The sequence below is a fragment of the Somniosus microcephalus genome, chromosome 6 (genome assembly GCF_052327205.1).
Source record: "Somniosus microcephalus isolate GS21.2 chromosome 6, FLI_Smic_1.0, whole genome shotgun sequence".
NCBI classification, from domain to species: domain Eukaryota; kingdom Metazoa; phylum Chordata; class Chondrichthyes; order Squaliformes; family Somniosidae; genus Somniosus; species Somniosus microcephalus.
In genome coordinates this window covers 224,595,181-224,609,623 of record NC_140992.1, presented here as the reverse complement: position 1 = coordinate 224,609,623, position 14,443 = coordinate 224,595,181, and the positions used below count along the sequence as shown (strand labels likewise).

Below are 14,443 nucleotides of genomic sequence, written 5' to 3'. Positions count from 1 at the left end.
CAGCAAACAATAACTAAAAGATTAATTAAGAAAGGGAAGATAGATTATGAAAGTAAACTAGCAAAAAATATAAAAACAGATAGCAAGAGTTTCTACAGCTATATAAAAAGAAAAAGAGTGGCTAAAGTGAATGTTGGTCCCTTAGAGGGTGGGACCGAGAAACTAGTGGTGGGGAACATGGAGATGGCAAAGACGCTGAACAAATATTTTGTATCAGTCTTTACAGTAGAGGACACTAAAAATATCCCAACACTGGACAAACAGGGGGCAATGGGGGGGGGGGGGGAGGAGCTAAAGACGATTAAAATCACTAAGGAGATGGTACTCAGTAAAATAATGGGACTTAAGGCGGATAAATCCCCCGGACCTGGTGGCCTACATCCTAGGGTCTTGAGAGAAGTGGCGGTAGGGATTGTGGATGCATTGGTGATTATTTTCCAGAACTCCCTGGACTCAGGAAAGGTCCCGGCAGATTGGAAAACTGCTAATGTAACACCCTTATTTAAGAAGGGAAGTAGACAAAAAGCTGGAAACTATAGACCAGTTAGCCTAACATCTGTGGTTGGTAAAATGTTGGAGTCCATTATTAAGGAAACAGTAACAGAGCATTTGGATAAACATAATTTAATAGGACAGAGTCAGCATGGTTTTATGAAGAGGAAGTCATGTTTGACAAATTTGCTTGAATTCTTTGAGGATGTAACATACAGGGTGGATAAAGGGGAACCAGTGGATGTAGTGTATTTGGACTTCCAAAAAGCATTTGACAAGGTTCCACACAAAAGATTACTGATCAAGATAAGAAATCACAGGATTGGGGGTAATATACTGGCATGGGTGGAAGATTGGCTATCTAACAGAAAACAAAGAGTTGGGATAAACGGTTCATTCTCGGGCTGGCAATCAGTAACTAGTGGTGTTCCGCAGGGGTCAGTGCTGGGACCCCAACTCTTTACAATCTATATTAACGATTTGGAGGAAGGGACCGAGTGCAACATATCCAAGTTTGCCGACGATACAAAGATGGGAGGGAAAGCAATGAGTGAGGAGGACATAAAAAACCTGCAAAAGGACATAGACAGGCTAAGTGAGTGGGCAGAGATTTGGCAGATGCAATATAATGTTGGAAAGTGTGAGGTTATGCACTTTGGCAGAAAAAAATCAAAGAGCAAGTTATTATCTAAATGGAGAGAAACTGCAAAGTGTTACAGTACAAAGGGATCTGGGGGTCCTGGTGCATGAAACACAAAAAGTTAGTATGCAGGTGCAGCAGGTGATCAGGAAGGCCAATGGAATCTTGGCTTTTATTGCAAGGGGGATGGAGTATAAAAACAGGGAAGTCTTGCTGCAGTTATACAGGGTATTGGTGAGGCCACACCTGGAATACTGCGTGCAGTTTTGGTTTCCATATTTAAGAAAAGATATACTTGCTCTCGAGGCGGTTCAGAGAAGGTTCACTCGGTTGATTCCGGAGATGAGGGGGTTGACGTATGAGGAAAGGTTGAGTAGGTTGGGACTCTACTCATTGGAGTTCAGAAGAATGAGAGGCGATCTTATCGAAACATATAAGATTGTGAGGGGGCTTGATCGGGTGGATGCGGGGAGGATGTTTCCACTGATGGGTGAGACTAGAACTAGGGGGCATAATCTAAGAATAAGGGGCTGCGCTTTCAAAACTGAGATGAGGAGAAACTTCTTCACTCAGAGGGTAGTAAATCTATGGAATTTGCTACCCCAGAGAGCTGTGGAAGCTGCAACATTAAATAAATTTAAAATCAGATAGACAGTTTCCTAGCAGATAAGGGAATTAGGGGTTACGGGGAGAGGGCAGGGAAGTGGACGTGAGTCTAGATTCGGATCAGCCATGATCCTATTGAATGGCGGAGCAGGTCCGAGGGGCCATATGGCCTACTCCTGCTCCTACTTCTTATGTTCTTATTATGTTCTAAGCAGCAAGGCTACAGTGTTTGATGTACCAGGCTAAGCAAATCTGGCCAGGATGAGTGCGCTCCTTGCATTCCGGCCAGCAATGTTCTCGCGTACTGGTGCCACTGGTTGATGGGCCTCTGCAGGATGCTCGTTTCCGGCCTCCTCCTCAGCATCATCCTCATCCGAGGTGGCTCTGTGAGGAGCCTCTTGGTCCTGCGGAATCGGCAAGCCACGACGCTGTGCTACATTGTGAAGCACACAGCAAACCACGACGATTTTGGAGACCCTGGCTGCTGAGTACTATAGGGCTCCACCTGATCTATCGAGGCATCTGAAGCGCATCTTTAGCAATCCGATGGTTTGCTCGATAATGCATCTGGTGGAAATGTGGCTGGAGTTGTAGTGCTCCTCAGCTTCGTTGGCTGGTCTCAACGGCGTCATTAGCCAAGTCCACAGGGGATATCCCTTGTCTCCAAAAAGCCATCCCTGAAGTTCGTTTGGCGGACTGAATAGCGGAGGCACAGTAGACTGGCGCAGTATGAGGGAGTCATGACAGCTGCCAGGGTACTTGGCACAAACATGCAAAATCTCCTTCTTGTGGTCACATACCAACTGAACGTTAAGGGAGTGGAAGCCCTTGCGGTTGACAAAAAGTCCTGGATTGCGATGGGGTGCCCTAAGGGCCACATGTGTGCAGTCAATGACGCCCTGCACCCTTGGAAAGTCTACCAGTTGAGCTAATCCAAGCGCTCGCGTCCTCACACTTGCGCGATCCCTGGTGAAATGGTTGTGATTGTGCGCGAGGGCAAAGAAGGCATTGGTCACCTGAGTGATGCAAGTGTGTGCGGCCGCCTAGGAGATGCCGCTGATGTCTGCTGCTGATCCCTGGAATGAGCCTGAGGCAAAAAAGTTGAGTGCGGTGGTGACTTTGATGGCCACTGGTAAGGAGTGTCGACCTGGTGCTCTGGGCAGCAGGTCTTGCTGCAGCATTGCGCAGATGTCAGTCACTACCTCTCGCGAAAGTCAGAGCCGCCTTTGGCACTGCTGCTCAGTCATGTTGAGGTAGCTCACCCTGTGTCTGTAGACCCTGTTTGAGGGGTATCTCCTGCGCTGACGGCCTTCCATGTGCTGGCCCCTTCTGGCCTGTGCTGCCTCAGGTGGCTGAGCCGCAGCCTGTCGCTCCTGTTGCTGGTGCTGCTGTTGTTGCTGGATCTGCTGCAGTCTCCTCTGCTGTTGGAGATCCTCTGATGCCAAGAAGGGAAGGAACAAAAGGCCTCCCACGCTTCTGGCAGATGCCTCCGTTGAGGAAGCGCTGAGTTAGGGTGGTGAGAGGGGCTTCCCAGGAGCTCACACTGGAGAAGTGTGTGAGGCTCCAACATTCCACAGCTATGCCAAAGCCTTTAACAAGTTGCCCCAAGCCTGAAACAAGAAGGTCTTGCAACCTACAAATGCTGTCTGATTAAATCTCTTCTTTCCTGATTGACCTTCAGCTGAAAGTAAGCAAGCCGACATTGTTCACGCCAGGTTTCATCAGCGGTGTTCCCACCAGGCGTGGTTTACGTGGGGAAAGGCTGAAAATTGCAAGGGCCCCTTAAAATGGCATTATAGATGCCAATTATTGCTGATTACGCTCCCGACGACCAGTCCCGCCTGCTGTGGGCGGGGCTGATTCGGGTCGCTTTGAAACGCCAGGGCGAAAGTCGGACGGGGCGGGAAATCGGGCGGGGGGGGGGGGGTCGCGACCCCCTATTTCTGCGATTTTCCACCCCCGCATGCCTGAAACCCCGCCTGATGGCTCCAGGAAAATCGAGGCCTGTGTCTTTGACTGATCGATCCATGGAACTGCAGCAAAATTCACACTGCTTGGAAGCTTTATTCAGTTAGAGAACCAGATATGACTGAACTATGTATATTGCAGAGATAGGATAGAAAGACATGGGAGTAAAAATATTACAAAAATGAGTCAGGTATTTTAACCTAAAATAGTTTTTTTTTTTTTTTTTAATTACAATATTTTAGTGGATCTCCAATTATTAATAGAGCCATTTCACTGGTTTACATTTTTGGAAATGACCAGACACTCAAGGTTCCTCATTTTAATTCCAGTAACGAGGAGATGGATTGATCTCGCTCTCCCCTAACATTATTTATCAGAAGTGTTTTTGTGAAAATAAATAGGAAAAAAATTAGCCAGCTCCCTATGCATTAAACTAGATACAGGCTATAATGTAATGCCATGTCTAGCACTCAAGGTTGGCAAACCAGCTAGACTCTATAAAACCATTTTGTTTATTTTTTTTATTCATTCATGGGATGTGGGCATCACTGGCAAGACCAACATTTATTGCCCATCCCCAATTGCCCTTGAGAAGCGGTGGAGATCCAATACCGTTGAATGTCATGGGGAGGTGGTTAGACACTCTCTTGTTGGATAGTCATTGCCTGGCACTTGTGTGGCGCAAATGTTACCTGCCACTTATCAGCTCAAGCTGAATGTTGTCCAGGTCTTGCTGCATGCGGGCACAGACTGCTTCATTATCTGAGGAGTTGCAAATGGAACTGAACACTCTGCAATCATCAGCGAACATCCCCATCTCTGACCTTATGATGGAGGGAAGGTCATTGATGAAGCAGCCGAAGATGGTTGGGCCTAGGACACTGCCCTGAGAACTCCTGCAGCGATGTCCTGGGGCTGTGATGATTGGCCTCCAACAATCACAACCATCTTCCTTTGTGCTAGGTATCACTCCAGCCAGTGGAGAGTTTTCCCCCCCGATCCCCATTGACTTCAATTTTACTAGGCTTCCTTGATGCCACAGTCTGTCAAATGCCGCCTTGCTGTCAAGGGCAGTTACTCTCACCTCACCTCTGGAATTCAGCTCTTTTGTCCATGCTTGGATCAAGGCTGTAATAAAGTATGGAGCCAAGTGGTCCTGACGGAACCCAAACTGAGCATCGGTGAGCAGCTTATTTGTGAACAAATGTCGCTTGATAGCACTGTCAACGACATCTTCCATCACTTTGCTGATGATTGAGAGTAGACTGATGGGGCGGTAATTGGCCAGATTGGATTTGTCCTGCTTTTTGTGGACAGGACATATCTGGGCAGATTCTGACTTTGTCAGATAGGTGCCAGTGTTGTAGCTGTACTGGAACAGCTTGACTAGATGCGTGGCTAGTTCTGGAGCACAAGTCTTCAGCATGACAGCCGGGGAGGCCCATATCCTTTGCTGTATCCAATACGCTCAGCCATTTCTTGCTATCATGTGGATTGAATCAAATTGGCTGAAGACTGGCTTCTGTGATGGTGGGGACCTCAGGAGGAGGTCTAATTGATGAATGTGACATTTTGGTGACTTTCTTCTGATTATTTTCTTATTTTCTAGACTACATACTATAAATAATGAAAAATTACCAAAATGAAACACTTCTCTTTGTTTAGTACACTGCAATGCAGTGGGGCATCACATGTGTTTGGCAACAAAAAGCCAACAGACTTTAAACCGAGGTATTGGCACAGGACACTACATGTATTTTATACTGTATTGAAGTTGTGCGTGCTATTAGATCATAAATGTTGTCACAGCATTTATGTTTTGACAACACTCAACGCTGACAAGAATCATGAATAATACAATGGTTTGTGGGAGTTCAAGCCTCCTCCTTCCCCTCTATCAATGCGAAAATAATAAGGTGGTAATATTTTTTATAAGGAAAATGTAAAGCTTTGGGGAGTTTACTTTTTCAGACTTTGCCATAGACATGTTCTTTCTTTAAGGATTTAAATACCAGAGAAGGATTGACACCAGCATATGAGAACAAGATTATTGTGTTTTAGTTTATTCCATGAACACTTGCGAAGGAAGAAATATTGGTTTTCTACATTTCTCTAATTCTGCTTTATAATATCCAGCACAACAGATGTACAGCAAATTATATTGGCAGAAGTTGTTACTAAAGTAATATGGATGTTAGGAAAGGTACTCCAATGAATTCATACTTATTCATTGTTCACTACTGCTGTAATGTGGGCAGTTAAACAAAAGGTGTCCTATAGTCAAAAATATATTGCATCGAGGAAAAAAAATTCTACAAGAAGTAAAATCTTACTCATTGCAATGAATAATTACACATGAAACAGCAGCACAACCAAAGAGAACAGAAGATAAATTACCAATTTTGAAGAGATTAATTTATCTCAAGAACCTTTAGTCAAGAAACAAAAAGCTAATTTTATAGATCCAGCAAACAAGATGTGTTAAGAAAGGACAATTATCTAAACACATGCCGGGAATATTTGACAAGTATGAGGGCTTGGTGTTCAAATATTTGTCACTAAAACATTAACTGTGTAGACTTGCAGATCTCTTAACAGTAGACAAGATACGCTAAACAAATAAATTATGTATGCGTATAGGAATCTTACCAGTGGCCCCACAGTTTTTAAACACAGACACTGGAACACAAGAAGTGTGTATAATATCTGCAGAAATAAACTTAATTTGCCCAACAACATTTCAAAAACGTTTTAACTGAAATGATGATTTTGTCCGTACATTTTTGTATTGGTATTTTTCTTAAAGAATCGAAAATGCTCAGAGACACTTACGTTTCTTAGATGTACCTAATTTGCTATGATGAATTGAGTGCACGCTTCAGTGATCATAACTGCAGCTGAGACCTATTATATTTAATGATCTGGACATTTTTTTTCTGAAAACACCCAGGCATGTATTGTGTTAAAATGGAGAAAGCACTTCTGCTGTAAGAGCAAAAGAAGAAAAAAAACTTCAGAAAATGCCATGTTACTGCATATAGATATCATAACATGGGCTTTATGCTGCATATTGTTTGGTACCTACACTCAAACTAATCAGAGTGGAATGATCAGAGGAAGTGTACGCAGAACTAAATGGGTTTAAATGCTAAGAAATACAAATGTAATTGTGAACACTGTTTTTAAAAATGTTTGATTTCACTTTTGTTGTAACATTAATTCTTTTGCTGTAACATTAATTCTTTTATATGTAAAGAGTTAGTAACTAATTTTGTGAAATGCAACTTTTTAATGCTAAAATATAGCTTGTTTTCCTCACAAGGTTTGCATACTGTTTGGCTTTCAAAACCGTGATCGACAAAGTTGAGAGTGGGTTATGCAGGTCCCCTCACTTCATGCAGTATTCTATTTATGAGAGTAATCAATAGTACTTTGGGTCACTGACTTCAATCTATGAAAACATTTTGAAAGGTTTGAATTTTTCATTTTATGCGCTTATGTGGGCACTAGCTTCTGGGAGATATCAGTGATGGAATCAGGCATGTGTTTTATGGTACATCACTTGGCTATACTATTAATGGATCAGTAGGGTGAATTCTCGGTGATAGTTACAAAACAGCGCAGAGTGGGATTTGCGCTTGCTGCATCTTCCAGGGTCAGGCCTAGTTAAAGAATTGCAGTGGGGTGTTGGCGTGAATAATGCCAGTCATTAGGAGCTCACAGTTTGGGGAGAGGGAACACGGAGGATGAGCCAGACAGCCGGTGCTACTGCAGGTATTTTAAGGGGAGGCAGTTTTGCTGGATGAAATTTTTCTGCGACCAACTCAGCTTGGGGACAATGAATCAGAGGCATACCAGAACAGCAAGGTTTACTGGTGATGCTGGATGAAGGGTGGCAGAGATTGGTAGCATTGTTTGGCTACAAAAAGCACCGTCCACATGGGTGCACAGGAGTAATTGGTGCTGCACCGTAATATATCAACCACCCACAGGATGTGACTGCAAGTAAGGAAAGAGTTCGGAGATCTCACCAAATCAGTTAAGGTAAGCATATCCATCATTACCTTATAACTTCCACCTATACACTGATGACACCCAGCTCTACCTTTCCATCACCTCCCTCGACCCCTCCACTGCTTGTGTTGTCAGATTGCGTATCCGACATCCAGTCTGGGATGAGCTGCAATTTTTCTAGCTAAACATTGGGAAGACTAAAGCCACTATCGTTAAACCTCATAACGAACTCCCATTCCCTCAACACCAATTAGACGATTTACAATCTCGGTGTCCAGTCGACCCCAAGCTGAGATTTCCATGCCATATTCTGTACATCACAATGAATGCCTACTTCCACCTCCATAACATTGCTCACCTCTGCCCCTGCCTCAGCCCATCTGCTGCTGAAACACCCATCCATACCTTTGTTGACCCCAGTCTCAGTTTGAACCTTGCCCACCCGGCAGGAACGGGGCTGTAGAGGATTTACCACTCCGTTCCCGCTGGCCGCCATTTTAAACACACAGTTTTCTTTAGTCATCCGAGGCGCCTACCAGAAACCGGCAGTGGCATCCTGAACATATAAAGTGGGGTCCTATGGCACAAATAGGACTCCAACGCCATTTAAACTCGAAATCATGTAAATTCCACCGGCACGTACCCCGCCAGAAAAACCTGGTGGGATTATTCTCTCAGAGCCACTGAAGCAAAATTTAAAGAGACAATCAGCTGCAGGTAATTGGATCAGAGGATCTGTGTGCCATTGTGCTGTTTGGATTGCCAAGAATGTTTCCAGCTTTCAGATCACTTCTTTCTGATATTTTTTGCCTTGCTTATCCTCAGAAAGCTCTATCTGCCTATCATGGGTGCCATTATTACCAGTTTCATTTGGAAAGAGGAACAGTTCGAGGAAGAGAAGCAGCCGCAGCAACCAGCATGAACAGCAGCTGGGCCTATTAGAAGACAGCCGGTGGGGGGTGGGCTGCTCATAGGGGGGGAACCAGCAATCAAAGTCCCCCCTTGTGTGTTACTAGATTGCAAGTAGACTCAGTCAATAGATATTATCAAGTAGTTTGTGGGAATACTTTCACAGCAAAATAATTAACTATCTTTCCTTTCCCCTCAAGTGAATTTTTGTGCTGAGTAACAGAAGGGATACTTGTGCTGGGGAACAGAATACTTTACAACTTGGGTACACAGTGTCAGCATCAAGCACTCGCATTGTTCTTAGAAATATATACTTATTAGTAAGAGTGAGTGAATCCTAATTCCCATTCAGGATGATACTGGAGCAAGATTCATGGGGGCACTGCAAAAAGACAGAAAAAGACTTGCATTTATATAGCGCCTTTCACGAGCACCGGACATCCCAAAACACTTTACAACCAATGAAGTACTTTTGAAGTGTAGTCACTGTTGTAATGGAGGAAACGCGGCAGCTAATTTGTGTACAGCGCCCACAAACAGCAATGTGATAGCGACCAGATAATCTGTTTTAGTGATGATGATGCAGGGTAAATTCTACTGCCAGACTACCTCTAACCCAGCTGTTTTAAAGAAAAAAACAGAAAAAGGGAGGTCAGAGAGGCATCGAGAAGTGTATAGAGACTTCCCATTTAATATTTTAAAATTAAAATATATGGTAATCCTGATAAATGCAATTTCCTTCTCATAAGTATTAACTGCCAGTGAGTGAAACATCACTACTTGGGTGTTCTTGCTTGGAAGAAATTGAAGTATCTGGCCCAGAAACGTGCTCGAGTACTAATAAACTATGGTTACCTGGCGTCCATCAGCTTCCTCTAAAAGTACATAAAGAGCTTGTGCTTTCAGAAAAAGCCTGAGAGAAAATCTGATGCCTTCAAAGATAGCACCAAAGGATGATTCTCTTTTCAATTGGTCACCTAAGCAGTAAATGATCCACTTGAATAAGACCAACTTTTATCTCTTCTAACAAGGAAGGAAATCTAGCAATATTGGAAATTCTCCATCTCACATTGATTATTAATTTTAATATATAATTCTATCTGTATTTGCTATGTTTTTGTCTCCATGCTGTCCTATTCCAGTTGGAAGGGCAGGATAGACACAGCCATTAATCTCTCCACAACTGCAATTGATGCAGTTCCTTATTGAGCAATAGTGGACATATTTCACCAAGTTGCATAGGTTCCCTGTTAATGTGTACATAACCCAAAAGACGAAGTGCTCCACTACTGCAGCAAACTCCATCTTATGGCATAACCAAGAACTAGTACAACTTTCCCAAAGATAGGCAGGCAAATTTGAATGACCATTTTTTAAATCAGGCCCTCAAAATTGATGCTAAACTTTCTATGTTCAAGACACTAAACAGAGACCTTGATGTCTTGTCCCTAGGGAGATGAATGTTAAAGATACCGTGGCACTATTTGAAGAAAAGCAGCTTGTTCATCCAACTATTCATCTCATGGTTGTTTTTTGGATCTTATTGCAGGCTAAATTTTCCACCCAATGACTATGAATGGGCAGTGATCTAACCCTGCATTTCAAAGTAATTCATTGTATGTGAAGTGCTTTGAAACATGTCTGTGATATGATGAGGCACTATGTAAGTATATATCCTCATCTCTTCACTATTCTTGTCGGCCTGAATGGCCTATTCCTGTTCCTGTGTTCCTATGTTCACTGAGCTGCCCATGTCGATATAGAATTGTTCTTTTGTTTGTTACTTCAGAGGATGTGAAAATAAAACTCAACTAAAGATTATTTGCCAACCGTTAATCTGGATTATTTAATTGTTTTAACACTTGTGGAATAAATCTAATTTACAAATGAATAGTTGTGGTAAGCAGACCACTTGCTTCATAGTTATTTTTATTGTAACTTGTTTAGTGTAGTGAGTGACAAGCAGAACACAAATTAAACTAGCAAAAAAAACCCCATAAAATAAGTAAGATTTGGGGGCCTGCTTCTCTAAAACTGCTTCTAGGTGCTATTGGAACATATGGTACTGCAGCCACTCAGCATTCCTTCCTAAAAACACTCACAATGTCAACCGTACACAACATGTCAAAAATTTAGAAAGGAAAAATGATCGAGTCAGAATGGACTGTGGTATCTTCCTCCACATCATTCAATGTCCCACTGACTGCCAGATTGTGCCCAATCCTGCACTGTATCCTTTAACTGACAAGAGTATATCCCAAAGCATGTTGCATGATCTAGATGATCGTTTCCTTTTCTCAACTGACTTTCCCACCCACACCTAAAACTGGAGCTTTGTATTAAAAAAGGCTAAATAATGATCAGCTAGTTCTATGGATGATCTTGGCACAAATACACACATACACAAATGATGACACCATGTCACACTTTGTACACCTCAATCAATATTCTAATGCAAAATCTTTGTCAGAAACATTTCCATTTTTCTAATTACTAATCCTCCTTGCAGCATGATGTGTTCACGCAAGCGCAGGATCCACAATAATCAGTGCGTCAGCAGGAAGCCAGTGAACACAGAAGGGGAGAAAATCCTCTCTGCACTGATTGTTGTGGAGGACCATGACTTTAACTATTGTTAGCATCACTGCATTAATCAACCCCCTCGTTATACAGAACAACCGCATTACTGCTAAATTTAAAATCCTAAAACTTTTGTTTTAAGTTCAGTAAATGAGCCCTGTTATTTGCTGATTACTGTCACTCTTTTGCTAATTTAATTAGACAATTCAAGAGCTCCAGTGTGCTGGTAGGAAAAATTTATTAGCACACTCAAGTCATGATTGGTCTTAGCTCATTCATTTGATGAACAGTATGCTATTACAGCTTTTTTAAGAGGGTAAAGAAGAGTTTAGAGTTAGTACTATTAAACAGTATCAGTCTGACGTACAAGTTTAATCTGTGTGATTCAAAAATAACAAAATGCATCTCCGGGGATGCAGGGGATCCAAATTGTGCTTGCCCAGCTTGCTTTACGAGATCAGCAATGCTTTGGTGGAAAATTAATCATCGCGGTACAAGATGGGAAAAATTATCATTTTGTTTTTAAACTTGAACACTTACCTGAACTTTGCTTAAAATAAGCGGAATGTATACCACAACATGAATTAAAAAGAATATATTGGCCTAGAAATTCGGTGGGCTGCGCCACCAGTTAGCGCCCTAAGAGGGCACTTAGTGGCTTTAGCGCCACTGGCCACGCCCCCCCGTGAAATTTAGCGGGGCGCTAATGGCGGCGTTAGCCTGTAGCGCTGCGCCGCCACCGCCCCGATTGTGATATTGGGTCGCGCCCCCCGCTGTAACGCCGGTTGCAATCTGCGACCGGTTCAGGGGGGCCGACCTGCGGCGGTAGTGGTGCTAATTAAAGGGGAGGTGCGGGGCGGCCATTTTTTTTGCTGGCCGCCTGCCAGCACCTCCTCGCGCCGCCGTCCCCGGCCTCCTGAGCACCCCCCCGAGCAGTGCCGGCTGTGTCCCAAGAGCCCGGCACCTCTCCTCGGTGCCGGGCTCTTTTGTCGGCACTCGCGATCTCTGATTGCGCTGGTGCAGGCCCCTCCCCTTTAAGGGGAGGAAGGCCTGCAGTACCGCAGCGCGCCGTGCTGCAGCGTGTGGTGCTGCGGCACGTTGCGCTGCGATATTCAGTTTCAGCGCCCCAAGAAGGACGCGGGGCGCCTTGAGCAGCGCCCCGCTTCCGTTTGGGCCGCTGAAACTGAATATCGCGCTGGCGCAATCGGCTCCTTCCGGGTCGGAACTTCCGGAACCCAGGCAAGCTTGGCGCCCCGACCGAATTTCTAGGCCATTATGTTTGGTTAGTGTGAGTTTTAATTTGCTGCAGAATGAAAAGATGTATATTACAGAGATACAGGCAGAATTAAGGTGTTTTTTAACCACAGTATCAGTGAGAATGGTTGGATTTCTTTAAAATGTGGAACAGCAAAAGTGATGTTTTAAAAAAATGAATCTTAAAGTGGAAATACACCACGGTATGGTACTGAGCTACACCGAGCTGAAAGATTCCAAGTTCAATCCCTTATTTGAACTCAGCGAGTTGATCTCAGCTAGGATGGTAGTGTCGATGCCACATTGGAGTCACTACCCCTGAACGGGAGAGAGGGGAAGTCAACCAAGATTCCCATTCCTGACAGTAACCCCTGCTGTAAAGTGCACGTATATGAACACCGGGTGAAGGCAGGATCGGGTGCAGGTGTGATGCCCCTACACAGTTGAATATTCTTTGTTTAGCTTCACAAATGAAGAAGGGCTGAGAGGGAAAAGTGCTACAGGTCAGTTAAAACCATAGAACCTTATTCCAGCATGTATCAGCGCCTTCAGGAGAGAAAGATATGGAGTCACACACTTGATAAAAGGTAAAGTAAGTCTCAAAGTAAAAATAAAGACTATCACGCTGGAGCCTTCCTAATCCATTTCAGCATTTATTAAAAAATGAAGTTAGTCTCTTCTTCTATAGATTTAGTAGTAGTCGTGACGAGAGGGTGGTGGGTGCCCTCAATCTAATGTAAAACTGACTGATTGAGTTTCTGCACAAGTTTTGCACTGGAGCAACATTTTTGGGAAGGTTTACAATAAAGACAAATTCATGTGTGCTGGGCTTATCTCCGTAATCCTCTCCACTTTGATTTACTGGTTGGAAGTAACAGTTCTCCATAGTGTTGTTTGCGTTGTGCATGAAAAATCACTGGCTCTATATGAAAGAAAAAGTACTGACCTCTAGCAGAATTAAATAGACAACCATACAATACACACTTCAAATAGGCATGCACTGCTTTGTGCTGCTGCAAGTGAAAAATATTAAATATCTAGTAAGTACATGGGCTATTTGTAATTAACTAGTTTGAGCCTGCAGTTGAAGAGCACGTTGGTCAAGCTATTAGGGTCTTAATTTGATTGTTAAATGCTTTCAAAAGGATATTTCACTCTCCATACAAGACTTTTTTTATTTTTTGTAGGTATCCTATTAATGTGCATTTTCTATTTTTTTTACATTGATATTCCAACAGTCGTATAATCACAAAACTAAACATTGATGAACATTTTTTAAACTTGCTACATCTTCCGAGATAAACCCAGCACACGTTCTTTCATCTTTATTGTAAACCTTCCCAAAAATATTGCTCCAGTGTAAAATTTGTACAAAAACTCACCGATCCTTCATCATCGCTGGGTCAAAATCCTGGAACTCCCTACCCAACAGCACTGTGGGAGTACCTTCATCGCCCGGACTGCAGTGGTTCAAGGCGGCTCACCACCACCTTCTCAAGGGCAACTAGGGATGGGCAATAAATGGTGGCCTTAATAGCAACGCCCACATCCTGGGAATGAATCAAAAGACCATAGGAACCACGGATTCATTGCTTGTTAGTTAGTTAGATTTACATTAGAATGAACACAATGTAAACAATATCCTGATAAAGCTTCATGCAACTCTAGCTATTCCAAGACAGTACAGATCACAGTATGATAGCATCTGAAACTTCAGACCTTGCCCCCTGGCGTCAGTCCATCAACTGTGTCTCACAACATTCTTTTTTTAAAGCGGAGCTTGACTGTTCTGACTAGCAAACAGGGCAGCTCAGCTAAACTTAGCAGTACCGAGGATGAGCATACTAGAGCTGCTCCAGTTATCAGAGCAAATGGGGTCATACAAAATGTCTTCATTATACGGAGTCAACCTGCATCATTGTGAACGACCACAACTGGTTGAACCTCACCGAGATAATGGGTATGATGTGTCAAAATGGA

General features: G+C 43.3%; 1 protein-coding gene across 6 annotated transcripts in view; it reads right to left on the bottom strand.

Annotated features, from left to right (window-relative positions):
* Window positions 1–14,443, bottom strand: part of znf423 (zinc finger protein 423) — a 358,819-nt gene that overhangs the window by 28,747 nt on the left and 315,629 nt on the right. The gene's annotated exons all lie outside the window — the stretch shown is intronic.